Here is a 12,315-nt window from a genome sequence, read left to right as displayed (position 1 = left end):
GCCAAGGACACTGCCCTGAGGAACTCCTGCAGCAATGACCTGGGGCTGAGATGATTGGCCTCCAACAACCACTACCATCTTCCTTTGTGCTAGGTATGACTCCAGCCACTGGAGAGTTTTCCCCCTGATTCCCATTGACTTCAATTTTACTAGGGCTCCTTGGTGCCACACTCGGTCAAATGCTGCCTTGATGTCAAGGGCAGTCACTCTCACCTCACCTCTGGAATTCAGCTCTTTTGTCCATGTTTGGACCAAGGCTGTAATGAGGTCTGGAGCCGAGTGGTCCTGGCGGAACCCAAACTGAGCATCGGTGAGCAGGTTATTGGTGAGTAAGTGCCGCTTGATAGCACTGTCAACGACACCTTCCATCACTTTGCTGATGATTGAGAGTAGACTGATGGGGCGGTAATTGGCCGGATTGGATTTGTCCTGCTTTTTGTGGACAGGACATACCTGGGCAATTTTCCACATTGTCGGGTGGATGCCAGTGTTGTAGCTGTACTGGAACAGCTTGGCTAGAGGCGCAGCTAGTTCTGGAGCACAAGTCTTCAGCACTACAGCTGGGATGTTGTCAGGGCCCATAGCCTTTGCTGTATCCAGTGCACTCAGCCGTTTCTTGATATCACGTGGAGTGAATCGAATTGGCTGAAGACTGGCTTCCGTGATGGTGGGGATATCGGGAGGAGGCTGAGATGGATTATCCACTCGGTACTTCTGGCTGAAGATGGTTGCAAACGTTTCAGCCTTGTCTTTTGCACTCACGTGCTGGACTCCGCCATCATTGAGAATGGGGATGTTTGCAGAGCCTCCTCCTCCCGTTAGTTGTTTAATTGTCCACCACCATTCACGACTGGATGTGGCAGGACTGCAGAGCTTTGATCTGATCCGTTGGTTGTGGAATCGCTTATCTCTGTCTATAGCATGTTGCTTCCGCTGTTTAGCATGCATGTAGTCCTGAGTTGTAGCTTCACCAGGTTGGCACCTCATTTTTAGGTATGCCTGGTGCTGCTCCTGGCATGCTCTTCTACACTCCTCATTGAACCAGGGTTGATCCCCTGGCTTGTTGGTAATGGTAGAGTGAGGAATATGCCGGGCCATGAGGTTACAGATTGTGCTGGAATAAAATTCTGCTGCTGCTGATGGCCCACAGCGCCTCATGGATGCCCAGTTTTGAGCTGCTAGATCTGTTCTGAATCTATCCCATTTAGCACGGTGGTAGTGCCACACAACACGTTGGATGGTGTCCTCAGTGCGAAGACGGGATTTCATCTCCACGAGGACTGTGCGGTGGTCACTCCTACCAATACTGTCATGGACAGATGCATTTGCGACAGGTCGATTGGTGAGGACGAGGTCAAGTAAGTTTTTCCCTCGTGTTGGTTCGCTCACCACCTGCCGCAGGCCCAGTCTAGCAGCTATGTCCTTCAGGACTCGGCCAGCTCGGTCAGTAGTGGTGCTACCGAGCCACTCTTGGTGATGGACATTGAAGTCCCCCACCCAGAGTACATTTTGTGCCCTTGCTACCCTCAGTGCTTCCTCCAAGTGGTGTTCAACATGGAGGAGGACTGATTCATCAGCTGAGGGAGGACGGTAGGTGGTAATCAGCAGGAGGTTTCCTTGCCCATGTTTGACCTGATGCCATGAGATTTCATGGGGTCCAGAGTCAATGTTGAGGACTCCCAGGGCCACTCCCTCCTGACTGTATATCACTGTACCACCACCTCTGGTGGGTCTGTCCTGCCGGTGGGACAGGACATACCCAGGGATGGTGATGGAAGAGTCTGGGACGTTGGCTGAAAGATATGATTCTGTGAGTATGGCTATGTCAGGCTGTTGCTTGACTAGTCTGTGGGACAGCTCTCCCAATTTTGGCACAAGTCCCCAGATGTTAGTCAGGAGGACCTTGCAGGGTCGACTGGGCTTGGTGTTTTTTTGCCGTTGTCGTGTCCGGTGCCTAGTGGTCCGATGCCGGGTGGTCCGTCCGGTTTTATTCTTATGACTTTTCGTAGCGAGATTTTACAACTGAGTGGCTTGCTAGGCCATTTCAGAGGGCAATTAAGAATCAACCACATTGCTGTGGGTCTGGAGTCACATATAGGCCAGACCGGGTAAGGGCGGCAGGCTTCCTTCCCTGAAGGACATTAGTGAACCAGATGGGTTTTTACGATAATCCGGTAGTTTCATGGCCATCATTACTGATACTAGTATTTTAATTCCAGATTTTTATTTAATTAATTGAATTTAATTAATTAATTGAATTTAAATTCGCCAGCTGCCGTGGCAGGATTTGAACTCATGACTCTGGATTTTAGTCCAGGCCTCTGGATTACTCGCCCAGTAACATAACCACTATGCTACCGTACCTGGTAATATATATTAATATATACCACAAACAGCAAGGGACCCAACACTGAGCCCTGTGGCACACCACTGGAAACAGATTTCCATTCGCAAAGACATCCATCGACTTTTACCCTTTGTTTCCTGTTACTGAGCCAATTTTGGATCCAATTCACCACATTTCCATGTATCCCATGGGCTTTTACCTTTCTGACCAGTCTGCCATGTGGGACCTTGTCAAATGCCTCACTATAATCCACGTATACAACATCCACTACACTACCCTCATCAATCCTCCTGGTCACTTGCTCAAAGAATTTAATCAGATTTGTCAGGCATGACCTTCTCTGAACAAATCTATGCTGACTATCCCTGATTAAACCATGCCTTTCCAAGTGACAGTTTATCCCATTTCTCAGTATTGATTCTAATAGTTTGCCCACCACCGAGGTATGACTGAACGGCCTATAATTGTTCGGCCGTTCCCTCGTACCATTTTAAACAATGGTACTAGGTTTGCAGTCTTCCAGTCCTCTGGTACCTCCCCTGTATCGAGTGAGGATTGGAAAATAATCCTCAGAGCATCCATTATTTCCTCCCTGGCTTCCTTCAATAGCCTAGGAAACAATCCGTCTGGCCCTGGTGACTTATCAACTTTCAAGGATTCCAGTCCCTCTAGTACTTCCTCTCGCATAATGTTTACCTTATCCAATATTTCACACCTCTCCTTTTTAACTACTACATCCGGATCATCCCTTTCCTTTGTGAATACGGAGACAAAATATTCATTAAAATCCTACCCACATCCTCTGCTTCTACACACAAGTTACCCTTATCATCCCTGATAGGTCCTACCTTTTACTTAGCTATCCTCTTGTTCTTAATGTACTGATAAAACATCTTGGTGTTTTCTTTAATCTTACTAGCTAATATTTTTTCATGCCCTCTCTTTGCTTTCCTCATTTCCTTTTTTACGTCATCCCTGTACTTTCTATCCTCCTCTAGGCTTTCTGCAGTATTTAGTTTTCTGTGACAGTCATAAGCTTTCTTTTTCTGCTTTATCTTGTCCGTATACTTCTAGACAACCAGGCGGCACTAAATTTGGCATGCCACCCTTTTTCTTTGAGGGGAGATCTCTGCATTGTACCTGTAGAATTTCACTTTTTAGTGCCTCCCACTGGCTTGCCACTGATTTCTCCTCAAGTAGTTGTGTCCAGTCCACTTCTGCCAAATCACCTCTTAGTTCTGTAAAATTTGCCTTCCCCCAATTTAAAATGTTTACTCCTGATTTAACTCTGTCCTTTTCCATAATAATGCTAAAACAAACTGAATTGTGGTCACTATCCCCAATATGGTCACCCATTGTCACTTCACCCACTTGCCCATCTTCATTTCCCAGGACTAAATCTAGAATTGCATCCCCTCTTGTTGGGCTTGTCATATACTGGCTAAAAAAGTTCTCCTGGACACCGATCAAGAATTTTGCACCCTCTGTGCCCCTCACACTGTTTGAATCCCGGTTGACGTTAGGGTAGTTGAAGTCCCTTACTATTACCGCCCTCTTATTTTTGCACTCAGGAATTTGCCTTGTAAGGGGTTTTGTTTCTGGTGCTTATTGTAGGTCAGCCAGTTATGTTTTCCTGAGCTGCCCTGCCCGCTGTGCGGTTTCGAATTGCTTTCCCCTTCCTGATTCTGAGCTCAGGACTTATCGAGCGGTAATAAGGACAGACGAACAGACCAGTGGATTGGTGCAAGGAAAACCAATGTTTATTAATAAGAAAACTAAAACTACTTGGTAAACAGTATTATACAGAAGATAAAATCGCTATGGATGCAATACAGTCTTACACTTAATGGGGTGGAAGAAACGGACACAGAGGGAAAATTCTAAAATCACAATTTTAGCAATACCCCTTTAACTCCCACCCTTACACCTAGCTAGGTTGTCTTGTGACAGCCAGAAAAAAAATAATGCTCACCGATGAAACAGATGAAAAGGCCTGGCCCCTGTGTCCTGCTGCTGCCGTCGTCATGTGGTTGCGATGTTTACTGGACGGCCTTCCTTCTTGGTTGCTAGCAGGACACTGGACCGAGGCAAAGAGAAAGAGGGAGAGAGGTTCTGGGACGCCCCAGTTATACCCTCCCGGTAATAGGTTATTTTCGCGCCTCATTAGTTTGCTCCATTGTCCGATTTGGGCTCGAAAACGCAAGACAACAGGGCCCCGATCTTGGCCCATTTACATTAATGGCCGGTACCTGTGCTGATCTGTTCCATAACTGCTTTCCATTGTTCCGAATGTTCCTTAATGGTTTACCTTAGTCCTGGGATTATTCCTGCTCGAATTCTGATTGTGTAGGCTGGCAACGTTGATGGCTTGCCTCAGGGCGTGAATGCAACTGCATTGTTCAAAGAGCACTGTCTGAAACACGGAGCCTGCCAAGCTGTCAGAGAATCCAATTTCAAATGCTGCAGGCCCTTAGTCATGTGTCTGACCGCAGCCATTTTGAAAGACCCTGGATTTTTTAAAACACAGTCACACCAGGGTTTCTTTAATAACTCCAATAAATCTTCGGGGGGTGGGGGGGGGCGGGGACATGTGAAATTTTGTGAATCCCTTCAGCCTACATATTTGTTCTTCTATCTCCCTTTCACTATTCGGGGGTCTATAGTACACTCCTAGACTGCCCCTTTTTTATTTCTTAGCTCAACCCATATGGCCTCGATTGATGATCCATTTAGCATATCATCCCTTCTCACAACTGTAATTGATTCTTTAACCAATAATGCTACCACCCTCCTTTTTTTAATCACCCACTCTATCCTGCCTGAAAACTCTATATCCAGGGATATTGAGCTGCCAATTATCCCCCTCTTTAAGCCAGGTTTCCATTATAGCAATGATATCATGCTGCCATGTGTTTATCTGTGCCCTTAGCTCATCTGCTTTGTTTGTAATACTTCTTGCATTGAAGTATATACCCTTTAACCCCATCAAATTCCTGTGCTGAGCAATATTTAACCGTTGCTTCTTTTGCCTTTCTGAGTCGCTAACTACGTCACTAACTGCTTTTCTGCTTCCCGTTTCCTGGTCTGAATTTGTCCTATCTGTACCTGCCCTTTGATTCCCATCCCCCTGCAATACTAGTTTGAACCCTCCCCAACAGAACTAGCAAATTCCCCGGCGAGGATATTGGTCACGGTTCTGCTTGGGTGCAACCCGTCCCGCTTGTACAGGTCCCGCCTTTCCCAGAATCGGTCCCAATGCCTCAGGAATTTAAACCCCTCCCTCCTACTCCATTTCTCAAGCCACGCATTCATCTGGTCCATTCTCCGATTTCTGCTCTCGCTAGCACGTGGCACTCGGAGTAATCCTGAGATTACTACCTTACACATCCTGCTTTTTAATTTATTTCCTAACTCCCTATATTCTGCTTGCAGGACCTCATCCCTCTTTTTTACCGATGTCGTTGGTACCGATATGGACCACGATCTCTGGCTGTTCACCCTCCCCCTTCAGAATTTCCTGCAGCCGCTCTGTGACATCCTTGACCCTAGCACCAGGGAGGCAACATACCATCCTGGAGTCACGTCTGCGGCCGCAGAAATGCCTATCTGTACCCCTTACGATGGTATCCCCTATCACTATTGCTCTCCCATTCTTTTTTCTCCACTCCTGTGCAACTGAGTCACTCGTGGTGCCACGGTCTTGGCTCGTGCTGCATTCCCCTGATAAGCCATCTCCCCCAACAATATCCAAAGCGGAATATCTGTTTGAGAGGGAGATGGCCCCAGGGGACCCCTGCTCTTTTTTTTATTCGTTCATGGCATGTGGGCGTCGCTGTCAAGGCCAGCATTTATTGCCCATCCCTAATTGCCCTTGAGAAGGTGGCGATGAGCCGCCTTCTTGAACCACTGCAGTCTCCGTGTGGTGAAGGTTCTGCCTAGTCCTTTTACTCTGCCTAGCAGTCACCCATTTCCTTTCTGCCTGCGTAATCCTTACCTGCGGTGTGACCACCTCACTGAACGTGCTATCCACGATAATCTCAGCATCGCGGATGCTCCACAGTGAATCCACCCGCAGCTCCAGTTCCGAAATGCGGTTAGTCAGTAGCTGCATCTGGACACACTTCCTGCACACCGGTAGTATCCATGACTTCCTACATAGCGCAGGAGGAGCATATTACAGGTACGAGCTCTGCTGCCATAACTTGCCTTAGATTAAGCTGATTAGTTACTCTCTTTAGGAGTTTAGTCCTTTACATTACTCTTAATTTAGAGAATGTGAACTACACTAGGGACTTGGATTCACTAAAAAACGCTACTTACTATAAGACCTGCAGACCTTCCCTTTCTTTTTACTTTAGTTACTGCACTGTAGAATGGTAGAAATACTCACCTGAAACTACTCACCAATCAACTGCCTCCTCTGCGCCGCAGTACTTTTTCACTGGCGACGTCACCTCTGGAACTCCGCCGCTGGTCTCAGCTTATCCGCCTCCGATCTCGCTTAGCTCAGCTCTCCCGCTCTCGGGCCCTCCTTTATCCCCCCTCCGATCTCGCTTAGCTCAGCTCTCCCGCTCTCGGGCCCTCCTTTATCCGCCTCCGATCTCACTTAGCTCAGCTCTCCCGCTCTCGGGCCCTCCTTTATCCGCCTCCGATCTCGCTTGGCTCAGCTCTCCCGCTCTCGGGCCCTCCTTTATCCACTTTCCGATCTTGCTCAGCTCAGCTCTCCCGCTCTCGGGCCCTCCTTTATCCGCCTCCGATCTCGCTTGGCTCAGCTCTCCCGCTCTCGGGCCCTCCTTTATCCACTTTCCGATCTCACTTAGCTCAGCTCTCCCGCTCTCGGGCCCTCCTTTATCCGCCTCCGATCTCACTTAGCTCAGCTCTCCCGCTCTCGGGCCCTCCTTTATCCGCCTCCGATCTCGCTCAGCTCAGCTCTCCCGCTCTCGGGCCCTCCTTTATCCGCCTCCGATCTCGCTTGGCTCAGCTCTCCCGCTCTCGGGCCCTCCTTTATCCGCCTCCGATCTCACTTAGCTCAGCTCTCCCGCTCTCGGGCCCTCCTTTATCCGCCTCCGATCTCGCTCAGCTCAGCTCTCCCACTCTCGGGCCCTCCTTTATCCGCCTCCGATCTCGCTTGGCTCAGCTCTCCCGCTCTCGGGCCCTCCTTTATCCGCCTCCGATCTCCCTTACCTCAGCTCTCCCGCTCTTGGGCCCTCCTTTATCCACCTCCGATCTCGCTTGGCTCAGCTCTCCCGCTCTCGGGCCCTCCTTTATCCGCCTCCGATCTCGCTTGGCTCAGCTCTCCCGCTCTCGGGCCCTCCTTTATCCGCCTCCGATCTCCCTTACCTCAGCTCTCCCGCTCTTGGGCCCTCCTTTATCCACCTCCGATCTCGCTTGGCTCAGCTCTCCCGCTCTCGGGCCCTCCTTTATCCGCCTCCCCCGGGCCCTGCAAGAATACCTTGGGCCTCCCCTCCCAACTGTGATCATTTCCGATCCACCTCCTTCCTCACTTTACTTGCTGGGAACCGTTTCCATAGGTCCCCAGTGGCATCCTGATCCTCTGTGACTTTCCACTCTTGCTCGCTGGCGTTGATGTCATTCCCGACATCTTCAGGTGGCAATTTGTTTCGGGTTATCCAAATGAGACCTATGAGTTAAAATCTTCTCGGCCTCACACCCAGGGCGGCCAGGCAAATCGCCGCCCACTTTACCACCCCCCCCCCCGATTCATACCCCAAGTTAAAATTGACCCCCATAAATCCATGGCTAACACATAATCTGACCTTAGAATTTAAATACTCATTAGTGCAATCGAATTTATGAAACAACGTAAATTTTCTATGATTCTATTGGCTACGGACCAGTGCTAGAAAGTGGGATTAGACTGGATGGCTCATTATCGAACACGCGGACACAATGGGCTGAATGACCTCCTTCTGTGCTGTAAATTTTCGATGATTCTATAATCAGGGAGGAATCATCTAAACTTCTGATATCATAGGTACAAGAATGGATCTTTGGATAGATCTGAAAATCCATAACTCCATCATATTCTCCAGTGTTTCACTGCAGTAGTAATTATTTATGATGGGATATTTATGATGGTATATTGTGTATTTTGTTTTAGGTTTAGATATTTTCATTGTACTAAAAGTGCAACCTCACTCCAATTATTAAAATGTCTACCAACATTTTGGATATTTTACAGTTACAGTATTTTGAGGCATAATGTTGTAATATTACACATGTAAAGTTTCTAACAGAATCAAAAATGCATTTGGAATATTAAAGTTCATCTTTGACCTTGAAAAAGTCTGACATTTGAATTGTAGTAATCCTACTTTTAAATTTACATTGATGGAAGGTGTCGTCGACAGTGCTATCAAGCGGCACTTACTCACCAATAACCTGCTCACCGATGCTCAGTTTGGGTTCTGCCAAGACCACTCAGCTCCAGACCTCATTACAGCCTTGGTCCAAACATGGACAAAAGAGCTGAATTTCAAAGGTGAGGTGAGAGTGACTATCCTTGACATCAAGGCAGCATTTGACCAAGTGTGGCACCAAGGAGCCCAAGTAAAATTGAAGTCAATGGGAATCAGGGGGAAAACTCTCCAGTGGCTGGAGTCATACCTAGCACAAAGGAAGATGGTAGTGGTTGTTGGAGGCCAATCATCTCAGCCCCAGGTCATAGTTGCAGGAGTTCCTCAGGGCAGTGTCCTAGGCCTAACCATCTTCAGCTGCTTCATCAATGACATTCCCTCCATCATAAGGTCAGAAATGGGGATGTTCGCTGATGATTGCACAGTGTTCAGTTGCAACCCCTCAGATAACGAAGCAGTCCGTGCCCGCATGCAGCAAGACCTGGACAACTTCCAGGCTTGGGCTGATAAGTGACAAGTAACATTCGCGCCAGACAAATGCCAGGCAATGACCATCTCCAACAAGAGAGAGTCTAACCACCTCCCCTTGACATTCAATGGCATTACCATTGCTGAATCCCCCACCATCAACATCCTGGGGGTCACCATTGACCAGAAACTTAACTGGACCAGCCACATAAATACTGTGGCTACAAGAGCAGGTCAGAGGCTGGGTATTCTGTGGCGAATGACTCACCTTCTGACTCCCCAAAGCCTTTCCACCATCGACACGGCACAAGTCAGGAGTGTGATGGAATACTCTCCACTTGCCTGGATGAATGCAGTTCCAACAACACTCAAGAAACTCGACACCATCCAGGACAAAGCAGCCCGCTTGATTGGCACCCCATCCACCACCCTAAACATTCACTCCCTTCACCACAGGCGCACAGTGGCTGCAATGTGTACCATCCACAGGATGTACTGCAGCAAGGCTTCTTCAACAGCACCTCCCAAACCAGCGACCTCTACCACCTAAAAGGACAAGGGCAGCAGGCACATGGGAACACCACCTGCACGTTCCCCTCCAAATCATACACCAGCCCGTCCTGGGTGTTACCTATATTGAATTTCAGAGCAACAAACAGCACACATTATATTGACACCACCACTGCCATGTCTCCGCGAATCCTGTCCGTTGTGTCCAATAATGCCCGCTCCTGGGTATCACTATGAGGACCCACCACTGATGCCACCCATCGTGTTACTGCAGAGTAGGTGCAGGTGTATTTGCAGGGCTCTTCCGCGCAGACGACTGAGAGACATCGGCGGTGTAGCCGGCTGCACCCTGGAAGGATGCAGAGGAGAAGTTGTGGAGGGCAGTGGTGACTTTGACAGCGACAGGTAAGCAGTTGGTGCTGGGGCCAGCCAGGAGCAGCTCGGCATGAAAGAGCCTGCAGATCTCCACGACTACATGTCGAGCGAATCTGCGCCTCCCTGTGCACTGCTGCTCGGAGAGGTCCGGGGAGCTGCGCCTCGGTCTGTGGACCCTGCGGCGAGGGTAGTGCCCTCTGCGATGCGTCTCTCCCTGCGGTAGCCCTCCCTCCTGCTGTGCAGGTGGGCGTGCAACAACACCGTGTTGGGGGGCTCCACGTCTCTGCGGCGGACGGCGTGGACTGCGAGGCTGCTGGGGCTGGTCATGCTGTTCGTCCTCCGAGGGTGTCCACGCACCACCCATCTGGCAGGTGTTGGTCTGAGGGGTTGTGCAGGGTAGGTGGGTGGTTCCTCGCACTAGGGCTGCGGTTTCGTGTCGGTCTGTCCTCTGGCTTGGCGGGGGGTGGTGGAGGGCAGGGGTTGCCCTATGTGACGCGGTGGCCTCCTGCGTGGGTGAGGGCTCTCCCCCGTGGAGTGCACCTTGGCACCTGCCACAGGCTGCTGGCTGCAACACACCTGGTTGGAGAGAGACTGTTTCCCCCAGTGTGGGAAACTCACTGCCTTGAACCCAAAATCCCACACTTCCTCTTTTGACAGCTGCTTCAGCTCATTAACTGACCTCAACAAGCAAGGTAAGTACTCTCAAGTGGAACCCCGCTGGCTTTAATTGCCTGCGGGATTCCCACCAGCGGGGCTTGCGCACGCAGCCCCGCATGTCAGCGCGGTACCCGGAAGTGGGCGGGATTTCGGCGCGATCCGGTCACGTGACCGGATATCGGGATTTTCGGGGCCCCCCCGCTGGAAACCCACAGGTAACCCGACGCGAAAATCGAGCCCAAGGGCTCAGCATCCACAGCCCTCTGGGGTGGAGAATTCCAAAGATTCACAACCCTCTGAGTGAAGAAATTCCTCCTCAATAATAAAGGCAGGAAGTCTGCCATATACATTTAGATAAATTTGACAATCTTCAGCCAACATTCCCTGAATCAGAGTAAAGAAGCATTTTGAATGAACTAATTTTGATTTCAGCATCAATACGGTCAAAAGGATCTGCACAATATTAAGCACATAAACAGATGGAATTTAATACGTTAAAAGGTAAGTTAATCCACAATGCCAAAGGAAACATAGGTATAGTGATGGGCCCCATTTTGTAGCCCACTGTCAAAAATGGAATGAGAAAATGGTATAGACATGATTCAATCACTGAAACTGCTCAAAGCTATTGTCATAAGAGCAATTAACATCAGTTAATTACTAGTGAAAACAAGTTTTAACCCTTTATAACTTATTTTAAGACATTTTAGTACTGGGTTTCATTTTTAAAAAACTGTACTGGAAATTATACGGTAAGTCTTCGACATCTGTAAACAGAAAACAAGTGAATGTTTCAGATGCAACCTTTTGTCAGAAATCCTGCATTTTAATTTTCGATACTCTACCTTTACTAGGATATCGGCTCATTAGGGTGTTAAGCAAAAAATAGGCTGATTCTGCCGCCTATTTAGTTATGAGAATAGGTTGGCATTCGCATTGGAGGGGAGGTCCCCACAGACAGCCTTAGGCCAGTGAACTTTACACCTGAACAGTAGGGGGCGCTCTTCTTAGCCTTTAACTGAGTTTAGGGAATCATGAGTGAATGATGTAGCTCATCATCTGTGTCAAGAAATAGACAGAAGCAATGTAAGAAGATGGGAGATGGAAAACCTGGGAGTCGAGAATGAAATTGAAATAGGTTTGAAAATTAGGATAACTATATCCCTCCTCCCCCTTTTTTGATTTACTATGTCTGCCCCTTATGTCTTGTTCTGAAGGGTCTACAATTGAAATGTAAACTTGTCTGTTCGCTCCACAAATGCTGATTTACCTGCTGTGTGTTTCCAGCGTTTTCTGTTTTGAAGAGCTCTAATCTCCATTTAAAATCACAGCATAAATAACAAAATATTAATTGCTTTAATAAACTGTAATTCATTCTTCATGCACATTTTCATTTTTGTATCAATGCTACAAGTTCTATTTTAATAACTTTTCCAATTCTCTAAAAGTTCCACATTAGTTAATGAAAATTTGAAAGAATGCACAAAGCAAGTCCAGTAGGTATTACGGAATGGACACATCAATGGGAATTCTCCCTGATGCCTGGAACATTCCATTACTTAAAAGTTGTATTATATTTGG

General features: G+C 48.3%; 1 long non-coding RNA gene across 1 annotated transcript in view; it reads left to right on the top strand.

Annotated features, from left to right (window-relative positions):
• Positions 1–12,315, top strand: part of LOC137326638 (uncharacterized) — a 41,887-nt gene that overhangs the window by 15,739 nt on the left and 13,833 nt on the right. The gene's annotated exons all lie outside the window — the stretch shown is intronic.

The sequence above is a fragment of the Heptranchias perlo genome, chromosome 10 (genome assembly GCF_035084215.1).
Source record: "Heptranchias perlo isolate sHepPer1 chromosome 10, sHepPer1.hap1, whole genome shotgun sequence".
NCBI classification, from domain to species: domain Eukaryota; kingdom Metazoa; phylum Chordata; class Chondrichthyes; order Hexanchiformes; family Hexanchidae; genus Heptranchias; species Heptranchias perlo.
This window is presented reverse-complemented; position numbering and strand designations above follow the sequence as displayed.